This window comes from Spermophilus citellus (assembly GCF_964194105.1).
Source record: "Spermophilus citellus genome assembly, chromosome: 14".
Lineage (NCBI taxonomy): Eukaryota > Metazoa > Chordata > Mammalia > Rodentia > Sciuridae > Spermophilus > Spermophilus citellus.
The window spans coordinates 98,837,570-98,851,445 of NC_138194.1; positions in this window are offsets into that span (position 1 = coordinate 98,837,570).

A 13,876-nucleotide genomic window follows, 5' to 3' on the forward strand; every position below is an offset into this window, starting at 1 on the left:
TTAAAACAGAAAACCTTGACTTTGGCCCACAGTTCTGGAGGTGTATCTGTGGTTGATCATCCCCATTGCTTTTGGACTTGTAGCAATGCACTTGCTATAGAGAGGACAGGGAGCTTGAGGAAGAAGATCCTCAGACCTCATGGCAGCCAAAAAGCAAGAGAAGAGGAAAAAGGGAAGAGCCAGGATCTCAAAATTGCCTTCTAGGGCACACCCCATGTGACTGGAAGACTTTCAACTGGGTCCCCGTTCTTAAAGTTTCCACAACTTCCCAGGAACACCATGCCTGGTGCTCAGCATGGGCCTCTGGGTGACACGTATCCAAACCATGGCACCAGGCACTCTTCAAGAAGAATCTACCTTCTCCCATGTTTTCTAAGAATGTGACAGGTACAGGGGGTTCTAAGTGAATGAGGCCAGGGGCCCTCAGAGATTTGGTTCCCATTATCATGGAGGAATCTTGCATGTAAACCTATTTTTGGAGTGGCCAACGTGATCACAGACATTCAGGCTGGGGGCTGAAGGATGGAGGTTAATAAGCCCAGATGTTGGGTCAGCATCAGTTTGCATTTGGGCTGCGAACTTCCATCGGCATGGCTGGGGCATGGGGTAGTGACGGGGAGGGAGGGAAAGATCGTCTTGAAGGTCGTGTTCTGCCAGCCAGCGAGCCTCTGCCACAGCAGGAGCTTCTGGGGATGGTGGTCCTGCTTTCTCTCACAATGGGCATTTCTTGCAAAGCCCTTTGGTACCTCGCAGGTGGCATTTCAACTGAAAATGCTGAGGAATGTTGGCTAGAACAAGAAAGTAGTGTCTGGAAGAACTGTGTTTGGGGTTTGGTTTCTCTGCCCTCTCTTGGCCTCTTCTGCTTCTGTACTAAGTGAGATGCCTCCTTGAAGTCAGCAGAGAGTTTGGGTTCTTGGCAGGACATGAGTTCAGGACCTGGGACATTCTATTTTTAATAGACAGGCATGGTTGAGTTTCTGTAAGTGAAAAAAAATCAAAGAGACTTTGATATAAAAATGGATCCCCACCTTAATCCTTTTTTTTGTTTGTTTTGTTTTGTTTTTAGTCCAGAGTAAAAGTCACTATGGACCAAAAAAAAAAAAAAAAAAGGTGTACAGATGAAATATGTTTCCAGTGATGTGTTTTGATCCGCTCAATGCATACCAAGTGCTCTCAGGGACTCGGGATCCTGCTGGAGCTGGGCAGGCATGTGCAAACTGAATCTGTGCATCCTTTGGCAGTTTTGTGGACTCTGTGATTATTTTAAGGTGTCTGTTGGAAATCAGAGTTTTCATGGTTTATTAAATTTAGAAATAGAGCTCACCAGATAAAAGGAGCCTCCCGTCTGCAGGGCAGGGACTCTTCCCTCAGCCCTGGTACATGCCAATTATTGTACACTCTTGGTGTCAAGCCTCAATGGGTGGCTCCTCATGTCACTCCCTGGTAATCTTTTAAGGCCTCCACTGTTTTGGGTACAAAAGCCAGATTCCTTAGGCTGCTCTTTGTGGCATGATACAATTTGGCATCAACCTAAAGCTCTTGGCCAGGACTGAACAACCCAGGTTCAAGGTCTGGAGAGGCTGCTGCCTGATCATGGGACAATGTCTTCACTTTAGGCTTCCCTGGGTTTCAGAGCCTCCAGAAAGCAGCTTTGTTGGGCAAGGTGATCTCTAAGCCCTTTTTAGAATCCTAGCTTTTGTTTGAACATTCCCTCTCTGTTTCTAAAATTTTTAAATTCTTCTCCCACCAATATTCCCCAAAAGTCTCTTGAAGTCCAGAAACTGTAATTCATTATTCCTTCTGCTCTTTACTTAATCAAAAAAAATCACATGTTAGAAAAAAGCAAGCAGAGATTCGTGGTCACAGAGTAGAGACGTGGCAGAACTAGGGCAGAAGGTGGCTTAGGCGATGTTCTAGGAAATAGTGTACTCTTTCGCTCTGCTCAGGGTCTGGGATTCTAAGACTCACCAAACTGACTTGGTGTACACAGAGGCCACCAGAGGGTGAGAACTGACTCTAGTATCACTGAAGAAGCCCAAAGTAAAGTAGCTTTATTTTTATTAAGAGAAATAAAAATAAATATGTACGTATGGTTTGTTCTAGTGGAAATAATCTTATATTAACCACAGGACAGAAGGTTTGTCTGTTTTATGTGCTTACTACCTGCTGAGTGGACTGCTTTAAAAGCAGGATTTAAACCTTAGACATTATTTCTCTCCCCCTTGCTAATTTATTGTATAATATTTGTTTCCACCTTAACTAAGTGGAATAGACTTCTAGGGTCACAGTTTTCTTTTGAGTAAAGTCGGATGGTAAGACATTAACTAATTCTTTCTCCTTCTCAGTCCCCAGGATACCATGGGGAATGCCATTTCAGTAAAAGGTACAAATATTAGAGCCAAAGGACTCAGAGACGATGCCTTGTTCCCCAGAAGGGCCTCTTGGTGTGAGTAGGCTGACTTTTCCTCCCTCCCGCCCTTCTTATCATAAATCGGTCCTTGAGTATTATGTTCTGGGATGCTGCTTAGACAAAATAGTGACTGGAGAGAGCTGAGCATGTAACAAGCTAGGACACACATGGTCTCTCATTCAAAAGGCTCTTAAAATTGAATACATTGAGGGGCTGGGGATGTGGCTCAAGCGGTAGCGCGCTCGCCTGGCATGCGGGCGGCCCGGGTTCGATCCTCAGCACCACATACCAACAAAGATGTTGTGTCCGCCGAGAACTAAAAAAAAAAATAAATATTAAAAATTCTCTCTCTCTCTCTCTCTCTCTCCCCTCTCTCACTCTCTCTTTAAAAAAAAAAATTGAATACATTGAGAATACTTCTGTTCTTTTTGGAGAACACCAGGGATGACCAAAGAACTTGGGTATGATTTCAAAGCAGATCCCTATCACGTCTTCACATAGTCAGGTTTTTGCAACATCCTCAGGATGCACATTTTTGCATACTCATTTTCTTAGTCTCCAAGTGTATAAGCATTTTGCTTTGTGAGCCAGGCCTGCTACCAGCCTGTCTTCCAGGTTCTTTTCCTTCAGCACTTACTGAGTGCATCATCTCTTGGTGTACCCTCAGCTCGGAGCTTGAAGACTTGACACACAGAATTAAGGACAGGGTGGTATTCAGGACAGGCAGCCCGGGGCTGGGAAGGAGTCAGGATGGGGCATCTTGCTCAGTGTCATCCTATCTTGAGAGTCACTGCCATGTTAGCAATTTAAGTGTTCTGAAAACTAAAGACATGGGGACAATTTTGTTAAAACTTCCATTTCTGGATTCACTTAATACAAATTCAGGAAATACTATTTTTTCCTTGTTTGGTATGTGACCTATTAACATTTCCTGGAGCTAGTGCTCTACAAGACACTCTTTGAGGAATGCCAAACCAAAAAGTGCATCTGCTCTGGCTCAGCCGAACACGCTGGTGTTGGTGGGACCAGAGAGTGGTACTTGCACTCATTCTGCAGTGGTTGGCATTGATCTCTAGTGTGGGCTGGGCTCCGAAGTAGATGCTGGGGACCCTGAGGAGCAGAAACAGATGTGGTCTTGCTTTTGGAGAGTTTATAGAAAAGATGAGCTTAGGTCAAATGGATGTCGTAGGATCACAGCAAAGAGAACTGGAGAGGACCTTAATAAAACGGGGTCAGGTCTCAGCCTTGACAATCGAAGAGAAATTTCTTAGAAAAAGCAACCAAAGAGCCAAAGTCTGAAGAAGAGTAAATGAGCTTAGGAGATAAAAGTGGAGCCTGGGAGCAGGTGGAGGGAAGGACCCACATGCAGCCTGGTGACAGGGAGGGCAGTGCCCGTGGAGGAAGCAGAGAAGCAGGCTGAGAAGCAGGCTTGTTCCATTCTCGGCTTTCTTCTGGAGATTTCTGGATGTTTTCTTTTTCCAGTACCATGAGGATAGGCTGACCCACCTCCCTGGATTGCTGGAGATCCTCCTGCTCTACACCTGAAGGCACTCCAGAGCCCAGGTGTGCTGTTTCCATGCCAACAGCACAGGGGTCAGGAGGCAAGCACAACATCTCCTATAGAAAGGCCAGTGTGTGATCTGCTCTCTCACCTTACCCAGGGAGGGTCTCTGTGTTTATTCCCTGCATTTCAATAGAAGGGTGCAGTGGGTTACTTTTCTTCTTTTCACTTTAAAAAAATATGTTATTTTATTCATTTATTTTTTTCAAAAGGTGTTGGACGCACTGGTTTGGAAGGTCTTTCCTGTGTGGTGGGATGCCATGACCACAGCCTTGGCACTTGGAAGACACTCACTAAGCACATAGTTAGGAAGAGATGCCTGGGAGTGTCTGAGTTGTCCACGAGTCCCCTGCTCACTTGCATGTGTTTGATGCTCTGCTTGTAGCTGTGTTCCTCGGGTTGATCTGACATCTCTACAACTTATTCTTTTGTGGCCTGGACCCTTTCTTCAGCTCCAAATCCTGCACAGAAAGGCAAGAGAAACCCTCCCAGAAGCCTGGATTAGATCTACAGGGCACTGCTGCTGCCAAGACCTCACAGGTCCGGGGCCCTGCTCTGTGGGAGGGGTGACTCCTTTGGAGAAAAGTCTGAAGCAAGACTGGCGTCCAGGCCAGGGTGTTGGCTAGAAACTGACCCTGCGTTCAGACTCCAGTGCTGGTGATTAGCTTAAAAGATGAGTCCCAGAAACACCAGTCAGGGAGGGGCAAAGTAAGACAGCGAAGAGAAGGAAGCCAACCAAATGTAAATTGTCACGAAAGTCACAGGCAACGAACAGTCAGTCCTTCTGGGGACACCAGGATGCAGAGCAGAATATGAAGCATAGTTGCCCTGCTGGAAGTGGGAAGAGGTTGGAGTATTTAGCCACCACCCCTGCACTTTTCACCATGGAGAGATCTTGTAGGGAGAAAGCCCTCCCCATGCAGAGGTGGGTGCTGGGTGGTCATAAGAGGTCGCCAAGAGTGCATGCCAGAGTTTCTTCCTCATGAGCCTGGATGTGCCGGAAACAAACAAACAAAGTACATAATTAAAAGTGGCAGAAATGAAAGGCAAACAGGCCATGCATCTTGGACAGAGACACTTTGGGGAAGGGAAACCGTTTCTTAAAGAGGCGATGACAGTGAAATGGAGGGAGATGTCCACATTCCATGCACATGGGACATTCCTCAGAATGGCATGTGCTAGGGTGGGGTGCTGTGTGCTGGCTCCTTCTTATTTTCCAGGGTGATGCTACTCAGGGTGCTTTTTGTGCAATAAGTACAAAGAAGCTGCCGGAGTTCTTTTCCTTTCTTGCTCTTTCTAAGTATTACCAACATTCTTTGACTTTCTCTTGTCACTGAACAAGACATCTGAGGTCTGCAGATTGGAAAATCAATCAAAGAGGGTACACATGACCAGCACAGGGTAGGAGAGACATTTTATGGCTTATTCAGATGTGAGAATGTACACTTTTTTTTTTCCTTAAAGCACCACAGCTGGTCATGGGGAACTGGGTCTTCCAAAAGCTGTTTTTAGGGCAATAGGTGATGTTTTCTCGGGGCTTTCTCCAAATGGTGTTTGGTAACTGTATTATCACATTGACCTTAACCCTAACATACACTTGGGTCTTTGTGTGAGAAACTTGCTGGCTTGCTGCTAACGATCTCTTAGTACACTGGGTTAGAAAAAGCAGAAGCGGCTGAGTGCAGTGGTGCACGCCTGTAATCCCAGAGGCTCAGGAGGCTAAGGCAGGAGGATCACGAGTTCAAAGCCAGCCTAGCAAGGCACTAAGCAACTCAGTGAGACCCTGTCTCTAAATACAATACAAAATAGGGCTGGGGATGTGGCTCAGTGGTAGAGTGCCCCTGAGTTCAATTCCAGGTACCAAAACAAACAAACAAACAACAACAACAACAACAACAAAATGCAGCAGTGGGTGAAGCTGTGAGCAGGTCACTGTTGTTGCAATCATAATGATAAGAATGGTCAAAGTCACTTCTGAAAACTCTTCACTGCTGTCACTAAAAGGTCACTTCTGGAGAGGAGAGAACAGGCTTGGATGTCTCCTCTCCCAACTTCACAGACATTTTGAGGGGCTCCTCTAGGCAGAAGTCTGCAGGGAAGGACACTGACCCACAGCAGCAGCCTTTGCTGGTCCTGCCCCTGGAAGCTGACCAGCCAGCGGGGAAGGTGATGGGTAGTGGGCATGCTGGCAGGGCAGCTGGAAGCTGGTGGAGCTGGGGAAAGGAGGCGCAGGCCCTAGATGAGTCTAGACGGGATTGCTGAAGCACTGAAAGGCGGCCCTCGGGGGCTGGTTTCTGTGGGATTCACTCACACATTTCCTGGTCCTCTCTGTCCTGGGCTTGTTACTCCAGCCCACATGTCTGATTCCTGTGTGGGTGGCACAGGTTGAGGGCTTGGGTGCAAGGAGATGTGCTCCATTACATGTTACATGGGGGGTGCTCTTGGGATCCCTTCATGGAGATAAAAGGTGGGATCCTGAAGGGGAGATGGGTCCTGAAGATTCAGATCCGAGTGTCAGCAGCACAGATTTCTATCTTTGGAAACTAGAAAGAAAGTGATTTATTTAAGTAAAATGGAGAATATAAGTGGGGAGTGGAATGAACTCAGGGTCAGGAGGAGAGCAGAGAAGCAACATCAGGGACAGAGATTATATTCTTTTCTAAGGTGGAGGTGGGAAAGGAATTAATACCACTTTAGTGCCAGATGTTTTCATTTCCCCAGTACTTTGATGATAGGATGAACTATTTCGAGTTCGCAGACTGGGAAACAGAGGCCTGAAGTGGTTAGGTGGGTGGCCAGCCAATGCTGCACACCTGACGGGGAGGAGGGAACCAACATGTATTTTCTGCTCCCTACTGGCCTTCAAAACCTTTGAGAAATAACAAATAGGAGACAGATGAAGAAAGATATCCAAAAATGCCTATACCTAAAGCTAGTTAGATGGTTTAGATGGGCAGCTCATGTAGGTATCCTGACTTCCTTGCAGGGTTGAATTACCAGCCCTCCTGTGTCATTGATCCCACCCATAGGTATGTGATATGAGCTTTATGAGAGAGGAGCAGGTTGACCCCCAAGGTCAGTCCTTGTATGCTGAACTCCAGCACTGTGTACCCAGAGACAGCATCAGATTCCACAGGCTGAGAAATCAGTCCCCAAAACAGCTCCCACTTCAGGTAATAGTCAAAATCCCAGAAACTTATGCTTCTGGCCAATCGGCTTAAGTTGGTATCCCCATGATTGCCTCTTCAGGTTGGAGTAATTTGCTAGGGCAGTTCATAGAGCTCAGGGAAACACTTTCCTTACACTGACCCATTTAGTATAAATGAACTAGCAAAAGATGCAAATGAAAGTGGGATGATGAGTTGCACAGGCCAGGGGTGGAGCTCCTGGCCCCCTCCAGGGCCATGTCTCAGGACCCTCCATCTGCTTGGCTTTTTGAAAGTCCCAATCCCCCAGAGTTTTTGCGAAATCTTCTTTACACTGGTGCGATTTATCACGTCACTGGCCATCGATGACCAACTTATCGTTTTGTCACCCTTCCCTCCCTGGAGGTCCCAACCCTCTAATCTTGTCTGTCTTTCTAGCAACAAGCTCCCATTCTGAAGCTGTTCAGGGGTCCCCTGCCCTCAGTCATCTCATTAGAATATCAAAGACAAGCTTGTCAGTGCACAAATGCCAAGACCATGAGGGGCCATGCATCAGGAAGTGGGAATGGACACTAACTGCTTGGGATCCCTTCATGGAGATAAAAGGTGGGATCCGAAGGGGAGATGGGTCCTGAAGATTCAGATCTGAGTGTTCAGGTCTGGCTGTGACGGAGCGGGCAGCCACTTGATCCTTGTAGGAATGTTCTAGTTTCTTCGCTCTATTCTCTCCACTATGCCGTTGAGCAGGAGCCATTGAGTAAAGTGGGAAGCCAGGGCTGTTTGTTTGGCACCCTTGTTTGCTGACGGGAGGAAATCCTCCTTCCCTTTGCCTTGTGTTGGTTCTAGTACTAACTCAGCACCACTGGCTGAACCTGTGTCAACCCTACTCGACGGATGCCAGCTCCACTCAAGGGAACTCAACCAGTTCAGAGGACACTGTGAGTGAGGAGGCTCAGGGTTCAGCAGGAGGGAGCTAGCGTCACCAGCCAAGCATTTGTGGAGCACCGACCAAGTGCTGGGTAAATGTGCTATTGGAGTAAGTGTGGGATGTCATGGAGATACCAGGGAAGTGCCCTTGGCCCTCACTGAGGAGGTCTCCAGAGGAAGAGACATTTGAAATTTCTTTTAAAGTATGATTCAGAGTTGTCTAGGCAAGGAGGGAAGACAAAGACATTCTGGATAGTGGAACCAACAGAAAGTGTGGGACACTCTAGATAGCCCCAGGAAGTGCAAAGTGGCTGTGGTCTGGGACACAGGTCAGGGAAGACAGGGCTGGGATGAGGGGGAGGAGGTGGGATTTGGGGAAATGGCCGCAGTCAGGTCACTGATGGTGCTCTGAGGAGTCAGGGATCCAGCACGAAGGAGCTGGCCCTCTGCAGCCTGGCCCCTGACTCTTCCCACAGATGGTATTTCCTGAGGTTGCACGGAGCCTTGGATGAAGGCTCAGCACGCCTACTTTGGACTGTAGCCCTCACTCGTGGTTGGTCCCCTCTGCCCTGTTCCTCCTCGCCTTCGGGTGGGTGACTTCCTAATTCCCACTATTCTGGATTGTTTCTTTCCAGGCTGCCCAGCGATGACATGGCACCATCCTTCCCTGGGAGCACAGAGCCACCTGGACACTGGTGTTTTGTGTCTGATGATGAGAGTGTGAGGCTGCACCTCCCAGGCTCCTATGTGTCCATGCTGCATGGAATAGCCTCCCATGGTGGGGCCATACCAGCCCCCCACTCCCCCCTCTTTAGGGCACTCAAGCATTCTAAGGCAGAGAAGGGATTTGACACCATCTGCCACTGGCAGTGAAGAAAAGAAGGAGAAAACTGTAGAAAGACAAACACAGTGTGTTTGAAATGACCTACGACCTTCCCCAGTTCTCAGTGAAGTCAGAGCTGTGGTGGGCGGGGCAGAGCAAGGACCAGCAAGCAGGTCTCCCATTGCCTGAGTCCTACACAGGCAACAGTCCCTCAAGATGGAACCGTGAAGTCTTTGGGGAAACAATGTCCTGCAGATACTGAGAGTCCCTCGTAGCTCAGCGCATGGTACCACAGAGACCGCTCGGAACCTGGCTCCTTCTACCACAAATAATGTCTAATTATGTATCTCCATACTTACTCTGAGAGATAATAATGAGTCCCCCAACCCCCTAAAAAATCACAAGGACTCTAGGAGGCATGTCGAAGGGAGACAAAACAAAACCACACAATTACCATATTCAAGCAAATAATCAGAGGCAAAATTGGCTACGGAGGCATATTATCTCTCACTAATTATCATTTTAAATGATGACAAACTCGAAATAAATGGTACTTTCTCCACCCCTGTGCTGCACAGAGCACTCCTTTCCCCAAATCCAGGAACTAAGGGCCTAATTATTTGCACTTAATAATTCAGCCCCATCTTCTTGGCACGGATTCCGTTTGTTGCTGTAAATGGGGACCACACTTCTCACGGAAAGTGCAGTCGTTAAAAATAAAACCCTCACTCTGCCTCCTCGTCCCACTCCCTAGCATGAAAAATGACTGTGATTAAGAATAGACCAATTAGCGGCCATAGCTCAGATGCTTTTGATCCCCAGATCTGGCAGGAGAACCTGCTCTTTGCCTTGAGGAGTCTGTCATTCCCAGGGGACTGGAATTCAGACATGTGCTCTGACTCACTTCAGGCCCAATAAAGCCTCCTTTGCTCTGTGCCCTGCCGTGTATATCTAAAGGCAGTTTAAATTCAGGAGATAAGGTGGGCTTCTCAACTCATTCCTAGTTGTTGTTATTTGGATGAAAACGAGAAATGGCTCATTGTAATCGTCACAGATTGGGCACTTCACCTGCTGAGGAAGCGTAGGTGAGCACCTGCCACAGGGGACGCTTGCAGGGAAGGTGGCCCGCGCAGATGCCTCTGACTGAACGTCTTGGTCAAGTCGCTCAGTCAAGCCAAAGTGAATGTAGCATAGGTGTGGGTCTTGAGACTCCCCAAATCCACCTCTGGAATTAGTTCTGGTTTACCACATGGGGAATATGGGACTGCTGTTGTTGAGTAGTTACAGGGAGGTTGGAACCATGAGGTTGAGCACCAAGCAAAGAATTTCAAGGCATTTCACACCTTGCCCCGAATCTCCTTTATGACTGTAGCTCCCACATGCCTATCTTCACCCCTCTGCTGTGGCTTTGCCAGGCACTCTTGGTTCTCTAAAGCCATGCGCTGTTCTGCCGTTGCCACATCAGTTCTTACTCTGACACCCTTTCTTCCTGTTCTGTGTGCGTGGTCTTCTTAACCATCCTTTGGGGCCCACTGGAGGTAGCAAGCTGTGCGAAGGGAACATGGAGGAAAATCCCGTCTTCAGAATTAGTATACCAGGGACCAGCCACAGGAAAGTTGTTTATTGTCTTTGAACTGTTGTCTCATCTGTCTGGAAGTAGGAATAATGGTCCCTTCCTTCAAGAGCTGTTGCAAGGATTAAATGAAAAAATGCAGGGGACTCACAAGATGTATGGTAGGTGCTGTGTGGGTGCTTCTTTCTTCTCTGTCTTGTGGAATCCAATTGCAGTAAATTAGATTGAGGAAGCATACAAGGAACTCAAGTCATACTCACAAGAAGACATCAATTACTTCTTGTGGCCCAAGCTCAAAGCAGTAACTAAGGGCAGGCTGAGATGTGAGACCCAAGCTTTCACTAAGGTGCTGATGGCCCAGGTGTGAGGAAAAGACCACTGCACACAGGAAACAAACCAGTCCCCTGTTGTGTTGTAGTGAGCAACTAGAGAAGTGAATAGCATGGTGCCTTTCATTGAACTAAATGAATAAAAGTGTTGAGAGCCACAGTCAAGTCGGAATGGCCCCTGGCATTTTGCCAGAAGTAATGGTTGAGAGGAGAGCCATTAAGATGATGATAATTAAGTTAAGCTGTGTATAATTGCTGTGACTGGAGGATGCTGGATGGAAACAGGCTGTGTATTCAATTGTATATAGACCCCTGCTCTCCGCCTTGGGGCCTGTACTTTGGAGTTCTCTTGGGGAATCCTGGGGAGTTTGCGTTGGTTGGTGAAGTTCCCACGGAGGGAGTTCCGGGTGGTGTGGTGTCCCTGGAAGGGCTGCGTGGGTGTGTGTTCGGGGGAGCTCAGAAATCAAGTTTGTTCCTGCTTGAGTGGCTCCTGATTTGTGCCCAGCCAGACTGCGCCATAAAAGAATACTCTATATTCCGGTATCCCCCATAACAACTGATGTAAAATGTGCTTAATTATCGATCTTCAAGTATTTGAATTAATGAAAGAATGTTATGCATTACATGTCAGAAGCAATTAGTGACTTAGATCTGTAGGGAACTGGATTTCATGTTAGATCTATCACTCACTCTCTTTGTCAAGAGACAATTAGTAACTATCCAATAACTAGGAACAGTTGAGGTCACAGAGGGACAGCTCCCTCTGAGCGGTTTAGCTTGGTCTAGTGGTATGCCGCAGTCACTCTGCTCTCCATTGTCATGGTCACAACCTGCACATTAGTCACTTAGGTAAAAACACAGGGCACTTCAGAGAGGAGGCAAGGCATGGGTGGAGTTTCAGGGTATGAAGAGGAGTTAATGGGAAGTCACAGGGGGAGAGGGAACAATGGCTTAGCGTTCCCAGTTCACTCTGGAAGTAATGACAGGCATGCTGATCAAGTGAAGGTGATGACATTAGGGCTGGGAGGATGGGCAGAAGGTCCAGGGAAGGCTGGAGACGAGGAAGAACTGTGGGTGAGGCTGGAGAATTATTCTTGTACAACACTCTTAGGAGTCTTGCTTCAGACCCGGTAAAACACAGTTATTCCATGAGGCCCTGTTGCATTCCAGACAGTGGCCTCATCTCTGAGTGGTGACGGATGTCACTGTCCCTGTGTTGGAGCACACAGCCCCACTGGGGATAGGCCACAAGGAACAGAAAATTCCAACGTAATTTGGTGGATACCATGAGGAGGGAAAGTAGAGGTGGCTGGATGCACAGTGGAGCCCCCACCATGTTGCTCTGATGTAGCTCTGACCACAATTGCTATTAAAGATGGAGAAACCAAGCTCTGCTTGACTCCCAAGCTTGGGCTCATTCCATGGCAGACAAAATGCCAGCAAGAGTGGCTGAGTTTCAGGCTGTGCTTTTGGTGTGGCTTCTCTCTTGCTGGCTTCTAGGCCATGGGAATTCAACTCACCTCCCAGGTTGCCCTCCCATCAGGGAAAGGGGTGGGGGGTGGTGCCCCAGGCAGGTCTCAGCATGTCCTGTGGTGCCCAGGCCTCCATGTCTCTTTTGCCTTCCATCTCCCTTTGCCCCCTGACATGCTGCCAGGAGGTTGCCTAGCAACATCTCTAGCAAGACTGTGCATCCTGGAATAAATTGCTGTTATGCTCGGGAGAGAGTTCTCCCTCCTCTCTTTCCTGTGTTTTGGGCAAAGAGACATCCTAAAATAGGCCATTTTTTTTCTATTTCTTTTTTTTTCTCTCTCTCTCTTTTTGACAGACAACTTCTGTGTAAATGTTGAAATCTGTGTTGTCTGTCAGGAGCAGTCAATCTGAAAACTTTGCTGAGGAGAAGGTATATTTAGTAACAGGTGACAAAGAGAGGGAGATATTGAGATGTCAATTATTCTAGTGAGTTAATACAAAAGTTGGGTATTTAAATCAAGGGGTTTAGGGAAATCAGAAGGAAAAGAGAGCCAGGCTCAGCACAGATTCTTGTATTTTGCACAGCGCGGGGCTCTGTTTTGTTTAACTCCATCTGTTGCGAAGGATGTCCACGGTGTCAGCCTAACCTTGAGAAGATCTGTGAGAGTGTTTATGCTGCTCAGTTGGCGCTCATTCTGGATTCTTACAAGAAAGGTGCTGGATTTGGTAGGAAAGAGGCAGGATCGGAGCCTCAGTTCTGTGGATCTTTGTATTTGGACTCTGGTGTGCATGTGCCCTTTGTTAAAATTTGGAAGATTTCCAAATGAGTTGGTTTAGCCTGTCCCCCACTCTCCCGGGATCAGAACCTCCATTGTCTACCTTCTGCCTCACTCTCCACCTTCCCTGCCCCGAAGCAGAACCTGGGGGCTCTGGACCCTATTCCCATGCTCTTCTTCAAGTCAGTGCCAGGAATATCTTGCTTAAGAAATTCATTCAGCCCACATTCATGACTCTTAACTTGGAATGATTTTGTCTTCTGGAAACATTTGGAAATGTTTACAGTATCTTTGGCTCTTACAACTGAGAGGTAGAAAGAGTTTGCCCTTTTCCCCTGACTGCTTGAGTCAGAACATCCGTCTTCTCCTGCCCATGGACTGAGACTAACACCATCACTTCCCCTGGCTTACAGACTTGGGCTTTCCTGAGCCTTTACCTTGCAAACAATAAACGTGGGACTTCTCAGCCTCCATAATCATGTGGCCCAGTTCATTGTAATAATTATTTTACGTATCTGCATGTATCTATATGTGTATGTATGCATCTATCTTTTTGTTATCTAATTTATTATCTGTTATCTATCTATCTATCATCATCATCATTTTACCTACCTACCTGTTGATCCTATCAGCTCTGTTTTTCTGGAGAACCCTAATACACTTCCTCAGAAGCTTCAGAAAATCCCAGCCCCGCTAACAATTTCTTTCAGACTTCTGCCCTCCAAAACCATGAGATAATATGTGTCTGTTGACTTATGGCCCCTGGTTTAGGGTAATTTGTTATGGCAGCCTCATGAAATGATATGTCCCACACACCTCCTGCTCCTGGGTCCTCTCCTTGGATGGCATCATCCACCTGCC